This window comes from Halyomorpha halys, unplaced genomic scaffold (assembly GCF_000696795.3).
Source record: "Halyomorpha halys isolate HHAL.00 unplaced genomic scaffold, Hhal_1.1 Scaffold374.1, whole genome shotgun sequence".
In the NCBI taxonomy this organism is placed as follows: Eukaryota; Metazoa; Arthropoda; class Insecta; order Hemiptera; family Pentatomidae; genus Halyomorpha; species Halyomorpha halys.
The window spans coordinates 397,665-407,042 of NW_027112597.1; the positions used below are offsets into that span (position 1 = coordinate 397,665).

The following is a 9,378-nucleotide window of genomic DNA, read 5'->3' on the forward strand; positions in this document are numbered from 1 at the left end:
TTTTTATTTATTTATTTATTTTATTATTATTTTTTTTACTTTTATCATCCCATGGGCGTTGATGACCAGAGGGTTTTACGCCTTTAAGGAACAATCAACAACAATAACTTTTTTACTCAAATAATCTTCTCTTTTTCACTTATAACCATCATTTATACCAGAACCTATCTACAACAGGTTAGGACTCTGTTATCACTTTATCATTAAAAATAATTTTTTTTACATTTAATACAATTTAATTAACATACAATTTTAATTTATTTGCTAATAACTTAACATTTCTTAAATCCATAATTACTATATTCTTATTATATATGTATTTTTTTTAACATACATTTACCCCCCTCTATATTTTTTGTTCATTAATAATAACACCAACTACAAATGATCCACATTACTCTGAACAGTTTATTATAATTCTCCGACGTGTCGGCCCTTAGGCCATTATGAAGGAGATGACCTAAAAATTGTTTTCACATTATTACTATATTACTTTCTCACTTAATACTAATATTTGTGAACATATCTCAATAATTGACTTGTCACAATTAATTTTTAAAAAGTCTTTCATTTGCAGGTTAATTGGATTTTTTGGCAGGAACTCTTTCATAATAATGCCTGTTTTATAAATCACTGCGACAGAAGATACCATAAATGATATAAAAAAAACTATAGGGAAAATATTTAGATTAGAATATCACCATGATTAGCTAATTTTATTTTGTCTGTCCGAAAGATCGCAGAGCAGACGAGGCCTATTAAACAAGCGGCGTCATTAAATTATAGTCAACCCGCCAACGGTGAAATCTGATCGGCGCCGCTGCAATCATGAGGTTGCTAAAGTGGCACCTCGCCTCCTAAGCCACAACGTACCCGAAGTAGCCTAGTATACAAAGCTGTTCATTTTTCGCCCTCTGAAACCTTCCACTGTCGAACCTGTTGAATAACCATTACAAATTTGATGAATACTTTTTCAACTACACAATTCACTACTTTATTAGTAGTGAGTCCACATTTTATCTTACCGTATTGGTTTTATTACAAAATTCGGTATTATTAAAGGCTCTAGTAATTTAAAAAGTAAAGCCTACTTCGGCATAGCTTTTTTTTATATAACTGTCCTAAACCAGTATAATCAGTGTTTTTTTACGAATTCTTGAAGACAAGATATAATTACAAACGCCAGGCAGAAAATAAAGTTATGCCAAAGAAAGAAGTTTTCAAGACCCGATTAACGTTAAATCTAGCTGTTCCAAAATCACTATTCCTCCAGAAGGTAATTCAGGAAATGAGCCCAAGTTCGTTTGTTTGGCCTTAGATAGTTACACGATCTTGCAGAGAGGTCAAATCGCCTTTGGCCAAAGTAACTATAACACAAGAGTAACATTAGACCAGCTAGAAAACATAGAGGTAATACCCGCCGTATAATAGATAATAAAACAAAAGGTTTTATAAATTACACTTGTGATAATCTGTTGTGTAAAAAAAGTTACAATTTTGCAAAAAGCGGGCCATAAAATCCCGCATTGATAGAACCGCACTCGTCTTAAAACAAAATAAAAGTTGGAGAGAACTCTACTGCATTTACTAATATCTAATATCTAACATCTGCGGAAGTATCCATTTCAAAAGGAGGGTACATCAATATTGTAGTGTGGGCTTGGTCCCGTTTCTTTTTGAAATGAGATAAATGAGAAATGGTCCGCCCGTCCTTCGCAGTGGAGTTATGACAGTCGAAAGCTTGTACCGTGTCAGCCATCCAGCCCCACAAGGTCTGTTCTCAACAATAGCTAGAGTCCTTTTGAATTTGATTACAAATTCAGAAGCAGCGTTGATGTAGGTGGAGTCTTACATATCTTTTCTTAGAGAAAAGAAAGGTTTATGAACTCAGTAAGGAACATCAAGTAATCTGGGAACCGCTACAATAATGAACCATCTAGTTTTAAATATGGAAAAGTATATATCAATAAAAAAGGATCCTTATTTGGTTACCTCATTCTTTGATCTCCATTAATTTATTTATTAAACCTACTGAGGATTCTATATTAATAAAAACCAAACCGCTTGAGCTTGGTTTTATATTCTTATAATCTACGCAATGGACTGACCTCTATAAATTGTAGAATGACTGGTTGTTTAATGACCATGACAAACATTCCGACCGACAGCGATAAGATTTTATTACTTTTTAAAATCAATATTGTTCCAAAATACAGTAATTACTTCAGGTCATTTTCTGACTTGAAATTTTCATTAACATAATTCATATTACTTTGTATCCTTGTGAGTTTTTATGTAAATTTGGTTCTCTTTGACTCCAAAGAATACGCACAAATATCGATTAAATTTAGAGCCATCTCTCTTACGTCTGACTGTATCTTTTTTTGTGTAACTCGCAGTCAATGAGCTGATACATATAAGTGAAAAATAATTAAATTAAAAATATTACAATGATCAGAAAAGAAAAAAATCAATCTTCTACTCACATTAATTTATGGTTTTAACATTAAACTTATAGGTGATTGTATATCATGAAAGGTGTTAACAAATAAGAGATAGTTTTTACAAACGGTTCAAAGTAATCACTCCATTGCTAATTATTTATTTTCCTGTTCAAGATCTTTTTCTAGTCTAGAAACAACTTTTTTTTTTTTTTTTATTTTTTAGTTTTTTTTTGTTTAATAATACCTCACTTATTCCTGTCGAATAGATCCGTTACTTATGACTACATTAAGACAGGAGACTACTCGTCGATTCCGATTATTACAACATTTACTAGACAAACGGTCTAAACTGCCAACCTATTACAAAAGACTGATCTACATGACTATTATAAGGCCTATCTGGACATACGGAGTTGAGCTTTGGGGCTCCACTAAACCATCAAATTCCTCCCGAATCCAATCATTACAGTCCAAAATCCTTCGTAAAATCCTTAATGCTCCTTACTTTGTCACGAATCAAGTCACCCATTAGGACCTCAATGTCTCATATGTTGTCGATTTGGCCAGAACCAGATACCAATCCATCCATGATAAACTTCCCAACCACCCAAATCCACTTGTTTCTAACTTGGCTTCTCCTTCATTACCTAATAATCCTCCTGGGCGTCTGATAAGAAGATGGCCTCGAGATCTTCTCCTCTATAAATGTTATTGGAATTCTTTGAATGGGTAGATTCTCCTCATGTTTGTATCATGCCACTATGTCACCTACAGCGTATTTACTTGGTGTATATATTTTTATACAGTTGTAAATAACAATAAATAAATTAGAAAAAAAAAGTTTTTTTTTATTTGTTTTTTTAGTTTTAATGATGCTTGTGCAATAACAAATGGTTTCGTGTCCATACTTCATTAGATTGTGTAAGACAGCTCTTCCTGCTCAACCAATTCTATAATGAAGGAGGAAGAATGTGTAAGTAAAAAGCTTCCTCGGGGATTCGCCATGACATGTAATATCATCATTGTTTACTAGGCATGAAAGTGTCGGAGGGATACTGTGAGAACATTCACAGAAGGCAGGTTGTACAAGCGGAGAATGAAAACATTAATGGACGTTGTCCACTATGATGCAATTTATTTGGGAAAGGAGGAATTTCCAAACTCTCCTTTGGACTTTTAATGACTAAAACTACTTTTTTTTTTTTTAATGAAATGGAAAATCAACCTTCATAATGGGACGACGTATTGTCCCCTAAGAACAACAATCTTGAAAATTTGAGCGGCCGTTGTCTGGCTTCATTATATAAAGTTAAACAAAATTAAATAAAACAATAATGATTCTATAAATAAAATGAAAAAATACATGTTTACGCAAGCTTACACGAATATTTATTATTTACAGATATACGGAAGACTGTTAATCAAAGAGATGGACATATAATTGATTTTAAAAGAACTTTTTATTTCTTGACTGGATGATTTTTACAAATTGGGGATTCTTGGTTTAGGAAAATTGAGTAGACTGTCTTAATAAGACATTCTAAAATTTTTTTCGAAAACTTATCTAAAAAGGAATAATAGATGTGATTATATTAGGGCACAAAAGGTTTATGAGCGCCTGCTGAAGGCAAATTCAGAACGTCTATTGGAGATTTACAAGACCATGAAGGCTATACGTTTCAGTGGTCAATAATTGTGAACAAGAATTAATTCATCACTTCATTTAGCATGTATATATTAATAAACTTGGTTAAAATTAAGAAAAAGAATACGTGTACTACTAAAACTTATGAAGGGCCTTATAACGCTATTATGTGGTCAAGATAACGCTCAATTCCCAGATTTTCCTCAAAGAGCAGAACAAGTAGTACCGAACCCAGAATAGACCCACGGCTGATTAATTAACAGAATTAATTATTTTCTGCCGCAACTGTATTCGAGTCTGGGCTACTGAACTATCCTACTTTTCTCTTAATAATAAAGTTATAAGAATGATAATAGAGGAAATACCGAGAAAAGGAATGTGGGTAAGTAAAATATAAAATGACAACCGAGAACCAGATACCCAAAATTTCAAATACGTTTAATTGTGATTATAGATCTTAGGTTGTAGTCGATTTCCTGGGCATTAGAAGCTTGTGTAAAGAACAGATCATTCTATAAATCAACCCTATGTTTATCTCAACTTAGTAATCGTAACTTATCGAAAAGATCTAAAAGTTAAGTTTAGACCAGGACCAGACATGACAAATGCTTATCGGATTATCGCTTTAAAAATAAAACTGGTTTAAAAAATTTGTCATACAGTTTCAAGGAAATGAAAACATAAGATGACCTACAACAGTTCAGGCAGGATTGCAGCAATAGAGGCAGGGAGGTGTTAAACCTGCAATGTTTGGTTCCTTGATTATATGGGGGTCTCGCATTGAAGGATTGTACAGTGCCTAAGCTTAGCCTAAACTAGAGTTTAGATAGCTACATTAAAATATCTGAACAATACCTGAATCAAGGGACACTAGTAATAGTGTCGAAAGAAATACTAGATGAGGCTGTATCAGGTATAACATCATTCATAATAGATGTAGAAATCTCGAGGGTTTTTCTCTCCGAAGATCTTGGGCAGCTGAGTTAGGGGGGGGGAGAGGATAGCGTGGTATAAGTGCGCTGGAAATATATGCTGTTCCTAATTGCAATTCGTCAAGATCGTGATAGCTGGAGAACCTGATCGAGGAAGACTGAACATTTCATTCATTCTACACGAGAGGATATTTTAGTGAGTGTTATTAACAATTAAATTATTAACAATGAAATAATTAGTGAGTGTTACCCAAATGCCCAGGAGATGAAAGCTGACTTGAAACAACTTTCAACGATATCAAAAAGAAATCTGTTACAACGAAGTAAGAGTTAATTTGTTCCATCGTATGACCTATACTTCTTATATTTTTTTTGAAAAATTATAATTTCCTTGATGTCAAAAACTTAAAATACAAATGCATTGCATACTGATATTTATTCTCTTCTAAGACGTTCTGGATATACTATGTTCCTCTCTTCAGTATTATATAATTCACTCTTTGTTTTACAAATAGTACATTTAATATTTTTAAGATATCAGCATAAGTGGTAATTTTCATTTTGTAACAAAAACAATGCTGCTTGATCAATGATTTAGAGCACAAAAGAGAAAAAGAGAAGTAGGGTTTGATAATTACCTGAAGTGATACTGAGGAACAAAATATATGCTTTGAATGGTGAGTCACGTAACATTAGTGGTAGTAACGACAAAAAAAAATTACTAAAAAACATTTAACAGGTTTAATAGTTTAATAGACTATTCAGGCCATTAGTGAAATAACACTACGAACTGTCTAAAGAAACAATATTTAGTAACCTTTATTGTTCCTCTCAAATCATGAATATTAATTCAAGTATGTATCTATTTTATTTATGACGGATGTTTTGTACATTAGTAATCAAGCAATACTATAACCGAGCTGTGTACATTGCAATATCCTATTCAGGCCGCATATAAATGTTAAAGACTGTCAAAGAGTAGAATATAAATCTAGGTGGCATTGAGTCAGGAAGGTTTTACAAGGTCAGTGGTCAATGCACTCTTCCTACTGTCCTTAGTTATTTATTTCAAGACCTGCAAGATAAGTATCTTTTTTGCGGAATTCGAGCAAAGACTTTTCCACTAAGTCAAATCTCTCTTACGGTTTCCATCTTCTTTTATTAAAATAAACATATTTTTCAAACTCTCACGAAGGTAGGGTGAAACGTTAAAGTTACTGATATTGGAGACTTCAACTACACAGTTGTATTTATTGGGTTCTATTCTCTTAAATACTACAACTTGACTAAAAGCCGGTTTATCTAAAGGTTACCAACCTATTCAATCCAACAGGGGAGATTAATAATTTATTACATTGCTCTTCCTCCAAATAAGTGTTTCCTAAACATCGTTAACCGGACTGCTGAAGTGTAATCCAGCAGACGAGTTAAGCCATAAAAGTTGCACGATTATTTTCTTGGAACCATCATCTGCGTTTAACCTAGGAACGAAATTTTTATAGATTCAATTAAATTCTATGTTTTAGATATGATTCCATTATTTGCCATTGTTGTTTTTGAATTAGTATTTAGTGGTTTAATTGATGCAAGTGGTTTAAAAATGAAAGCATCACTTTTATGCTTTGGTAGATTATGGATTACCTGAAAAAAACAGTTTTTGAAAAAAATATTCTTTAGGCACAGTGGATCAAATGAAAAGTGAAGTCGCTCTCGTTTCGTAATAAATAAATTAGTACAAAATATCTATTATAGAAAATATAATAAAATAGATATTTTACATAATTAAGAGATATTTCCCTTAATCAAATTCCATCTACTAATCTTGAAATAATAAAACTACAATTGTAATCAAATAAAAAAACTATAAATGCTTCACAAATTTCCCTTCTAAAACGGTAGAATCTCCTTTATATACACCTTTTATTTTTTATTTATTCCATTAACTACTAGGGTTATTTTGTGGCGACCATTCTAGCTTTGGAAGAGCTTGGATTAGACAGTCTGTAATAGGACCCCGCTTGAGAAAATAAATCCAGTTATCTTTAGAATACGTCTGATTCAAAATAAAATATTTATTTTTTTTTTACTAGATATGCCACTATCAAAGAAAGAAGCGATATGCCTTCTCAGTTTTCACTGTCACTTATTTGTCTGATAAATTTTATTTACTCCAGATTAATTCATAGTGTTTTAATTTGAAATATTCGTCACAAAAGATGAATCCTTGATTTATATTACCAATTCACGATTTTTTTATTTTCTTCCTCTTTACCACTCGGTTCGTTACATCTACCTTTTACAATTTACTGTGATGGTATTTATTGGTCATTCTTTACTATTCGATTCTTCTCGTTAAGCAACATAAATAACTACAAAACTGCCTTGAGCTATTTTATCTACATATGTATAACCCTTCCAAGGCATAGAAGAAATATTGTAAAGGTCTCATGAAGTTCTTTTTACGTCAATCTAATCATAGAGGGAATATGCTATCTACGCTTACGCAACCTTCATTAATGTCATTTTATATTTATAACTGAATCTTCAAGAAAATGTACTTTGTGATTTATTGTATCCTATAACCACTCATAAAAAAAAAATTTCTTGAGGATTTGGTATTACATAATGTATACAGTTTGTCAAGTCACGTTTATAAAACTTTAAAAAAATTAAATAATTAATATGTACAATGAAAAGTATGAGTATTAAAATTGTCACTGTATAAACTTCAATAAATTCCTATAAAGTTTGGATACACTACTTATTTTTAATTTCTCAACAAAAATTATTAATATTAATTTGGCAAAACACGTTTTCTTCTTTTATTGTTATATCATTTAACAGGATTTGTTTTACTAACCAATTCCTGTTATTTAATTAGGGATTTTCGGAAGCTGTTATACTGAAATATGTAGATGTTTGTATTAAAACAAGTTGTATTGAGTGGTTATTTTTGTATATCGAAAGTAATTATTGATAATTCTCAAAGATGAATATTGAATTATTTTCAGTTTTCTATAATTACTTAAGCTAGTGGAATTCCGAACAGGTGACATATCAGATCTAAGGTCGGATAAATGATTTGTACAGGATTAATTTATAAAGGGGACTTAATTTGGATATTTTTATGATAATATGGAAATATATTTTTTTTTTTGCTTTGTCTCTCGGTCTGTTGTATGTTCTGTGATTGTGAAAGATCTTCCACGGGTTGAACTAAGGTGTTGTACGGATTTTGACAAGGGATGGCGGTTGAGTTTATAAAAATGAAATTATTTTTATGTGACTGGCGCTTTGTAAAAAGTTTGGCTTTGGATTTCTTTCATTGTTCTTTAACTTCCATTTAAGGCATTTTTTTCTAAATTTTCTTGTAAACAGTTTACTATTGTGTCCATTTGATAGGAAGATGTCTACAGGGCTGTATTATCGGCTTATAAGGATCTCATTAGTTTAGCATGAGTTGGGAAATCGGACATGAACAGACTAAATAATGTTGGAGACAGACAAGAATCTTGTAGAAGGTCGGCGGTAATGGGAAGTATATTGGAGGCATATTCGCTAATCTAAATTTAAAATTGTCTTTCGGGTAGATTTGAGGAGAATTATGTATGGGGAGAACGTGTATGCCATTAATTTAAGTATCAGTCCAATATGCTAAACACAGCATTTTTTTAACAGTAAGTCTAGTAGAAGCATATCAGTATGTGTCTGTAAGCCAACAGTGGAGTGGTGTACCCTAAAACTCAACTGTTCATCCATTAGGAGACAATGTCTATTAAGTCTTTAATTGAATAGAATTAATTTCTGTAGGCTTTAGATGTGCACATTCAGTAGGCTTATCGCCATGAAATTTGAAACATTATCAGAGTCTTTGTTTTTTTATTTAAAAAATCCGTTATATGAACAATCGTCGCTTGCGTAAATCTGTTCTTAAGTGACATTTATATTTGTGAAATATTTTTTTATGTAGTTGAATAATATATAACATAAGTCGCATAATTTCATTCCCAAAACTTTCTGCTCAGACTATCAACTTCAGTCCAATTCAAAATGGTAAAAACTTTTTTAAAAGACATGAAATGTCTTGCCAATCATTTATTACACTGTGGTTTATTGTTGATTATTATTACTTACTAGTAAAAATTTATTATTAATTATTTGTAAATTTAATAAGGTGTTTCTCGATCATCACTCAAAGGCTAAAACTCATTAAATAAATAATGAAAAAACCTCTGCCATGTATTTCTGTCTTCTTTTCTATTTTTATTTATTGTTTTGTATCAGCTTATCTTCTTATTTAAAAGTTTCCATTTCAAAATATTTCTATTGGGTACATAATTACATTTATTACAAGGCT

The 9,378-nt window shown here is 31.5% G+C and overlaps 1 protein-coding gene and 1 long non-coding RNA gene across 5 annotated transcripts in view; one reads left to right on the forward strand and one right to left on the reverse strand.

Moving 5' to 3' along the window:
• LOC106681918 (mediator of RNA polymerase II transcription subunit 15) overlaps positions 1-9,378 on the forward strand; it is a 220,052-nt gene that overhangs the window by 183,815 nt on the left and 26,859 nt on the right. The window lies entirely within an intron of this gene.
• The window catches only part of LOC136796512 (uncharacterized), a 61,464-nt gene that overhangs the window by 39,477 nt on the left and 12,609 nt on the right, over positions 1-9,378 (reverse strand). The gene's annotated exons all lie outside the window — the stretch shown is intronic.